Source organism: Epinephelus moara, chromosome 4 (assembly GCF_006386435.1).
Source record: "Epinephelus moara isolate mb chromosome 4, YSFRI_EMoa_1.0, whole genome shotgun sequence".
Taxonomy (NCBI): Eukaryota; Metazoa; Chordata; class Actinopteri; order Perciformes; family Serranidae; genus Epinephelus; species Epinephelus moara.
The window spans coordinates 28,427,739-28,436,799 of NC_065509.1; the positions used below are offsets into that span (position 1 = coordinate 28,427,739).

A 9,061-nucleotide genomic window follows, 5' to 3' on the forward strand; every position below is an offset into this window, starting at 1 on the left:
CAGCGCAGACTATAATGCAGCAGCCTACAGATAAGGAAAGAGGAAAAAGCAGAAGAGGAAAATCTCTCTCGCTGACAAAGTATAGTAAACCCTTCTCAAATGTCTTGGAGCGAGATAACATTTTAACAGGCTGCAACTCCAAAACCAGATCTCTTATGTGCAGCAGTCGAGGCGAGGCAATGTTCCCTCGTGCCACACCAGTTGGATGACTGAGTGAGCACTGTGCAGCGCTAATTTCCCTGCCAGCCCAGGGCACGAAGCTGGGTCTACGTCCTCAGAATCGCTGCAACCTCATTGTGTATCTACACACAGGCTTCTGTCTTTTTTCTGTCTGACAGCTACCTTTTTTGACCTTCTCTGGGCTCCCTCCCTGTTCTCTCGCTTCTCTCTGTGCTCTGATGTGAAGACAGGGCTGAAGCTCAGTAATTTGGAGTCAGAGATAAGGGCAGGCGGAGGATATTACTTGTGGGTAGACAGTGATTGAATTGGCTCCAGAGGGTCAAACACACCTAAATGACAACGTGGCGGAAACCCAAGACCCATTTATTTAACTCGGAAAAGCCTCGAACGACGGGCCCGCAACAGAGGCAGAGTGCAGGGGGATGTGATGATGAAATGCACCGTAGCAGAGCTGGAGGGGAGAGCAGGGAGGAAAACAAAAGGACGCCGTGGCTTGCATCTCTCTCTGTGATCATGTGAGCCTAATTTATGTGCAGGAAGGAGACTAAATAAATCTACAGGGATATAAAGTCAGTCGGGTCATTTGAGGGCTTCCTGGAGACAGGAAGCACGCAGAGACACAACAGTAGAGAAACTGGGAGTAGAAAAGGGAGAAAATAAAGCTAAAAGTAAACAAGAGTGAGAAGAGAGGTAAACACACCTGTTTTTATGCGCATTTTCAATGTTCCCTTAAAAAAAAATGAGTGGAAACACCTTATATTCAAAAAAGAAAAATGTCGAAATATCTAAAATATATTTTTTAAGCAGAAAAATAAAGTGAAATGGAGAAAGACCTAGACTAGAATTACCGCCTAGCGCTTGTATGCCTCTATCAACTAGTCAAGTTGCAGTTTATATCCACTCATATCATATGTGGTGAAGACTTTTATAAAATATTATTTTGGTAAAATGGAAGTTATCACTTTATTGACTTGTATGATTCCAGTGAAACATTTCCACTAAGAAACTGGACTGATAGAAAGCTTCATCACATGGTGCAGTGACAACCACCTGAAGCTCAATATCAGCAAAACCAATGAGCTTGTGGTGGTCTACCAAAGGGACTGGAGAGAACACAACGCTGTAGCCAAGACAGTAGACAATGCTTCAAATATATTTGTTGCTGCAAAGAAGCTCGGGCTGCAGAATTAATCGAATTTTAATCAAGATCACTATTTTGGCTTCCCACTATTAAATGAACATGATCGGCTGCAGTATTGATGTTTAAAAATGTGTGCTCTGCTCACAGAAAACTCTGCTACATGTCAAATCAAGCACATCCTATAATAACATGCCTCCGATTTGAGGAAGCTGTGCAAGTAGGTGTTACTGCAGCTGGAGCAGCTACATGACGCACCGTCTAGCTTCATGACTCGCCCACCATACCTACACGACAGTCCACGATCAGCCCCCTTCGCTCCTCGGTCTGGAAGCGGAAGTCCCGATGAAACTGCGAGGTTAGCAATTAGCTAGCTATGATGTCTTAGGTTAAAAGAGATGTGGTTAAGGTAAGAGTTATGGGAAGGGTTACAGCTTGTTACTTCTAAAGTGAATCACGTCTTTATGTATTATGAAGTGGATTATTGCCACATTTGGTCTCATTTATTTACTACAGTGTAGCATTGTAGCAGGGTTCAGATAGCCGCTGTGTTGGTGGGTTTGTCTTGTACTACTGGTGGCCACAGTTTGTACGGGCATATCATGTAGCTATACATGTCTCAGGTTGTCTGCTACCTGCCTGCAGCAGCAGCCTGTAAAAAAACATTCCTCAATATTGCCACTGCAGACAGGCAAAACAAAAATCATTCGTTCATCAACCATCATCATCTGTTTCTTGAAGTATTATGGATTTAGGAGAGAACAAATCATATGCAAAGAGTGCACTGGATTGTGTCTGCACCACAAAGCAACATAACTAACTTGTTATACCAACAAAAAACTCCACAATCTGCAGTGCAATGAATGCATGAAGGCCGAGAAGAATAACAACGATAACGTTACCTCACTGAATCTCTGTCCTTGTACAGAGTCAACTCAGACATCCATAATAGTGCTGCTGTGCAGCATGTCACCATACGGTGACTGCTGTCAAAAATTACACAGCGGCAGAAAGTATTCATAGAAGATGCTCTGAAATCAGGTGAAAAAGAACCTTATTTTGATGCAAGGATTTTTCAATACCAGGTATATAGTACAAGATGAAAGTAAGGGTAGCGCTCTGTTGATTTAGTTTTGGGTAAGAGGTTTTGGCACAATTTTATTTATATTTTGCTTCTCGGAGATGCACTGAATTCAGGTGAAGAGAAACTACAAATTCTAAAACATGGGACCCATAATTAGTGTCTCTAATTCAGTATTCGCCCGAATGTCTCCCCCTCTGTTTCTGATTTATGGTGCTGAATAATGGCCAGAAAAGTGTTTTTACAGGACATTATGTCACAGTGAAGTTGACCTTTGACCTTCTGAATATAAAATGTTGTCACTTAAGATAATTTTTTTTTTTTTTTTAAAGATATTTTTTGGGGCATTTTAGCCTTTAATTGACAGGACAGATGAGTGTGAAAGGGGGAGAGAGAGGGGGAGTGACATGCAGCAAAGGGCCACGGGCTGGACTCGAACCCGGGCCGCTGCGGCAACAGCCTTGTACATGGGGCGCCTGCTCTACTCACTAAGCCACCAGCGCCCCGTCACTTAAGATAATTTTATCCTATTAGACATTCATGTGAAATTTTGTCATAATTCGTGTGTGCATTTTTTAAGTTGTAGCTTAAATCGTGTCTGTGAGCTCTCAGTGACCTCTGACCACCAAATTCTAACCAGTTGAGCGTTTGTGCCTGACTCAGAATTTTGTGTGTCAAATTGGATTTGGCTTTTCAGTACAAATATGAAACCATTTGTCCCTTTTTTTCAATATAGAGTTGTAGAACTTGAAGAGAGATGGGCGTGACATTTAGGGAAACAGTGACAATCATGTAATATAGTAAACAAGCCAAGTTAGCCCTCCGATCTAATGCGTGCTAATTACGCTAACAACAGCTCGGTAAATTTGCAACATTTTTTGCAGACACTAAATATCAAATAAAACCCAGACTATATTGTATTTAGCTGCTGTGAGCTGTGAATTCACCACCTCTGAGCAGAAGGCAGAAGAAAAGGTTATCTCAGAGCCTGACCAGGCAAAGCTTCTCTACCTCTGGGCAGTTGCCTCTGTTTCACTCAGACTCACCCTAGGTCTGGGTCTGCAGCTGCCTGTGGCGGAGAGCAGCGTGAAAGCGAGGAGTGCTCACTCTGCAGCCAAATGTGGGGACCAAAACATTCCCAGAAGTACACTACACACTGACTGATAGAAAGAAGAAAAAAACACTGCTGGACTTGAAGAATGTCAGTCGACTGAGAACTCAGAGGTCTCCAACTAATGATTTGAGTCTTTGACTTTCTGGGGAAGCCATAGTGCAAAATCTGAAGTGTTTCATTCAAGGTGCTCCTGAGATATCGTGCTCATGACAATGGAATGGATGGATGGACACACAACCTGAAAACATAATGCCTCCAGCCGCAGCTGTCGCCGGTGCAGAGGCCTAAAAATACATCATGACAGACAGGAAGCATGAAGTGAGTTAAATGTCCACTGGAGAGACAGAAAATTGCAGCAGACAAAAACATCAGCGATGAGGAGACTGTAACCAGTTTGTTTAAGGTTTAGCCTTCATTCTTTTCATTCTGTCATCTTGTGCTCTCTTCTTCTGTAATGGATCATTGAGAGGCCCGAAGAGTCTGCTCAACCAACTATATTAATTCGCAAATTGGTTTTGTCGATTTTCTGGAAATCACATTAAAATTTATGACAAATTTGGAAGAAAACTTGACTTAAGTTGGGTTAAAACAATGGATGGAAATCGAAGTCTAGTGTCTCATTTTCCATCCAAAATTAGTCTTCCTTCCAGATGTGGTGGAGCAGACAGGATGTTAGGGTCAGTAGGAAGCTCAGTGTCCAGTGGACCACAAACTAAAATTGTCCAAGTTCACACAAGCATAACTTTGGCACACATTTTTATCCAAACATAAATTTAGAGCAGCGATAATTAACTTTTTAGCCCAGGAGAACAAGCTGGAAGCAAAACACTGACATATGATCACTTTGTTAAGTTAATATGGTGATTGTGTTAGCGAACAGCTGCCAATTACACATCAAGTAGACGTGGAACATTAGTATTAATTCAGAGTCATGTGTTAGGTCACCAGATCAATGTAAAGTAATATAGACTCTCCTATAGTTCTTTTTTGGTCTCAACTGACTCCTGAGGGAAATATCCGTCTCTTCAGCTGCTGAATGCTTGTTGCTGAATGAATGTTCACGAGCTAGATGCTAACTTTGTCTGTATGCTGAGCAGGTAGTGTAGCGTATGGTAGGTTTATCAGAGGAACCAAGAGAGATAGCTGTGGGCTGTAAATAAAACTGAGCTGACAGACACTGAAATGAAAAAAAAAAGGGCTGATAATTCTCTGTGAGCTGATCATTACGGCTCCCTCCACCAAACACATAGTCACAGTGCAGTTTTAAGAACTTCTGTCCTTACATATTGCATGGCTGTCAGCTCATCAGTATGTGTAACTGACTCGTTCAGCTGCAATGTTATGCTTTGCAGGCAAGACAACATTTCATACACAACGCTGATTTATCCTCTGTTTTTCTTCGCCTCACTGAGACTCTACTTTGAAATGCAGTTGCTGAGTTTGACACAGTTCAGTAGATGACACCTGGAGCCAGAATCAAACTAGTCAATGGGCTTTAAAAAAAACGGGGGGAAAAAAACAAAGACACAACGGCTCTGATCAAACCCCTCGAGATTCCTCCTGAGCCCTCTGGCATCTGTGTGTGTGTGTGTGTGTTTGCATGCTTGGGTGGAGAAAATGCCTCTTTTACATGAAAAATGCACACATGAGCAGCCCCAGAAATAACAAACAAGCATGAAAAACTATCCCAAAAAACAAGACCACATAATCTCAGAAGTCTGTGCCTCTCAACCCAAAAGAAGAGGAGTAGCCAGCTCGCATGCTTAATAGTTACCCAGCGGTGAAGACGTGATTGACGTGGCTGCAGGATCGGAGCCTCTCTGGAATCGAGCCAACGCTTGTGTGGCTGCCCTGCGCTGGCGGAGGGGGAGGAGGGGTCGAGGAGGCCTGGATGTGGAGTAAAGGCGGCAGCAACCTCCTCACACGTGTGTGTGTGTGGGGGAGGGGACCTACAACACAAAGAACAGGGTCAGAAACTTCTCCCCAGTGGACTGAAGTAAATTTGATAAGAGGCTGAGAAAGGCACACCATTTAACAGCTGTCTTTTAGAGTTTAATCCTTTATTGTCGCTGGGATAAATGCCAAAGTCCCTCCTCGGCCCTCCCTTTCCTCACAAGCCCACTGACACGCAGACCTGGGAGCAAAGCAGTAACAGCAGGGGTTTTAAAACACGGCAACACTGAGCATAAAGTAAAGGTTTCACCCAACCTTTGAGCGAGATAGACAGAGCAGGGCGGCTGGGCTCTAACTCAGCAAACCTCTGTGACTCTGGCCTGTTTGTTGGGCTGTTTATTATCAGCAAACAGCACACTTGGGCCTGGAATATAGGACTGCTGAGACACTGGGTGCTGGCCGCTGGGAAGAAACAGGGAGTGAGGCAACGTGGGAGGAATGCCAATGAGTGCCCCCTCTGTCTCCTGCCTGCATAAGATTTCATTTGCTTCTCTGGCACAACACCGCCCTGCTAAAGCTTCTCTATCCTGGCCTCAGGTTTGATGGTGATGTTAACAGTCTTTTCTCTGATTCCAAGCCTCATCCTGACCATTAACCAACGCTAATAACCGTGGTAATCCGCTCTGATACAGCCCGACCAGGCAATTTGCGGCTAAGATAGTGCACAGCTTGAAAACGAGGGCTCTTACAAAATAAGAGGAAGATATTTAGAGAAAGTTTGTCAGCAAACAGGTTGCCTTCGAGGTGTGTCACATTTCCAATAAATCTAGTGGGGGAGCAGTGCAGGGGTTGGCAGCAAAAAAGGAGAGCACTCCCTAACAGTTCAAAACAGATATAAAAGTTTAATGCCAAGCTTGCAGCAAGCAGCCAGCAGAAAGGGAATGAGCTGAACTATTTTCAGAGTAGTAAGTGGCATTCATAATTCACATTATAGTTTTATATGGGGGAAATAGAAGATTCCTTCACTTATTGTCTTCCTCTTTCTGTCTGTAACGTCTACAGCATTGATAGCTGAGCTGTAGCCACTGAGTGTTTCTATGTTGATTTACATGCGTGTGAATGACAGAATATTTCATTGGTTTAATGCACTCAGTATGCTAAATTCTGCGTGCGACATCCCGCAATGGTGTCAAAATGAGACAGAGTTGAAGCAGCCTGACGCTGTATCACTGGCAACTGCGAGAGACAGTTTTCATTTTCATATCAGACAGTCAGAATCCAGCACAACAGCTATTCCAGACTCTAATTCTCAGTCAATTAATTCTTCCTGTTGACAGCAAATAATGAGATGTAATAATATGAGGATATTACTATGATCAAAAGTTGCCACAGATATTTATTCAGTTAGAGTCGGGCCACCCACAGAGAGGAAACAGCAGGGGGCAAAAGAGATAGAGGTTGAGCGAGGAAGACATTATGCGGAGCAAACTGTTGAATACAGACATTATGTGTGCAAAAATAAAGCGACAAGGTGAGAAACCATAATAAGCTGTTACAGCGACACTTCCCTCAAGTTATAAGTGATAAATGTTATTCAACTGTGAAGACAACAGTGAAGAAGGATGTTAAAGGGATAGATTCTCTGAAGTGGGGTTATGTGAGGTACTTATCCATAGTCAGTGTATTACATACAGTAGATGTCAGTTGGCGTGCCCCCAGTTTGGAGAAGCAGACAGGAGCACCTGCACAGAAGCTAAGCAATGTAGTGCTGTGGAGGTATCAAAAAGTGTTTTAGCCACCTACAAAAAAGGCCCAACTAAAAAAAACATCCAAGGGTACGCTATATTTAAAATATTTTCACGGCTTTATTTCAGACAGTGATTTCAGGCGGGGAACTGACGACGTTATACCTATTTATCATCTCTTCAAAGCCCGCTGACTCCATCAACTAACAAGTAATTTTACTTTGCTGAACAATGGAGTAAAGCTGCTGCTCTATCGCATCGAAAAGGGGTCAGTTGAGGTGGTTCGGGCATCTGATTAAGATGCTCCCTGAGCACCTTCTGTTAGAGGTGTTCCAGACACGTCCAACTGGTAGGAGGCCCCGGGGCAGACCCAGAACACGCTGGAGGGATTACATATCTTGTCTGGCCTAGGAACGCCTCAGGATGCCCCGAGAGTAGTTGGAAAGTGTTTCTGGGGAGAAGAACGTGTGGAATACTTTGCTCAGCCTGCTGCCCCCATGACCTGGCTTCAGATAAGCAGTTGAAAATGGATGGATGGATGGATAGAGACAGGAGTTACTGGTCTACCTTTGCCTTGAGTGGTTTGTTTGTTTGTGTTGTTGTGTGACTTTGCTGAATCCAATCTAACCCTTTAAAACACTCAAGTCATTCAATAACACAACAAACTAACTGACTGAGGCAGCGGTACATCAGCAGCTCTGTTTTTGTCAAAGTCTGGTGGCTTTAAGACGGAACAATGATGGATATAACATCTTCAGTTTCCCATTGGAAAGGGCTGTCTGACTGTAAGGTGAAGTGGTTAAAACATTCTAAATATAGTGTACAATTAAACTAATATTGATTTTTTTAGGTGGCTAAAATACATTTTGCTGGTGCCCCCATACACACCAGTACATTGCTTAGCCTCCATGCCCAACGACCAACATCTGTTGTATGAAATACACTGACTATGGATAAGTACCTCATACAACCCCACTTCAAAAAATCCAAACTATCCCTTTAATCGAATGTGAAAATATCAAGAATAACTGTTGGCATTTTACATTACTGCCATAACCTGTAAAAATAATGGACACTAACATGAAGTTAGAGGCTGCACTTTGAGCTAAATGCTAGTGTCAGCATGATTACATTCACAATGCTAACATGCTAATATAAGCAGGTTTAATGTTAACCATTGTATAATGGTTACCATAGTAGTTTAGTGTGTTAGCTAGCTAACATTTGTTAGCACTGAACACAAAGTGAAGCTGAACTGAATTTTGACCTTAACTTGGCACTTATGGAAAAAGTTACGATTACAATTCATCTCAGAGGGGTACTGCATAGACTGTATAAAATAATGGAGCTACTATGACGTCACCCATTGGTTTGTGGATTTCCATTTTGAAGCCTTGAGTTCGCTATTTTGACCGTTGCTATCTTGTGTTTTTGGAGTCAGAAGTGACCATATTTGGGCAAGGGGCGAGGGGTGGAGCCCACTGAGAAGCTAAGAATACTATCAGCAGTAAACCTGTCACTCAAAGTTGGCTACCAATAATTATGCATAATTTTAAGCCCTTAGAAAATGTATACTGATGAGTTATATAAAATTCATCCCCATACAGTTTTCATGAATGGGGAAATTGGCTTTAGAAGTTGTAAACATGTTTATTTTAACATGGGGGTCTATGGGAATTGACTGGCCCTGGAGGTAGCACCTTGGTTTCTGCAAACCATGGATATGTAACATTTATACATTATTATATAGTAGATAAGATGGAACTTTGTGTTTAAACAATGTTGTGGTGAACATGTGGTTAGGTTTAGGCACAAAAACCACTTGGTTATGGTTAGAAAAAGATCATGTCAGAATCAACACTGGAAATGCTGCCCATGTCGAGTTAACACTGACCACTGTTTGTTGTTAT

General features: G+C 42.7%; 1 protein-coding gene across 1 annotated transcript in view; it reads right to left on the reverse strand.

The window, feature by feature from the left end:
* The window catches only part of drp2 (dystrophin related protein 2), a 189,710-nt gene extending 184,315 nt beyond the window's left edge, over positions 1-5,395 (reverse strand). The window contains exon 1 of the mRNA XM_050042719.1: positions 5,288-5,395. The gene's annotated coding sequence lies outside the window, so the exon portion shown is untranslated. The remainder of the gene's footprint in view (positions 1-5,287) is intronic.
* Between the last annotated feature and the right edge of the window lie 3,666 nt (positions 5,396-9,061).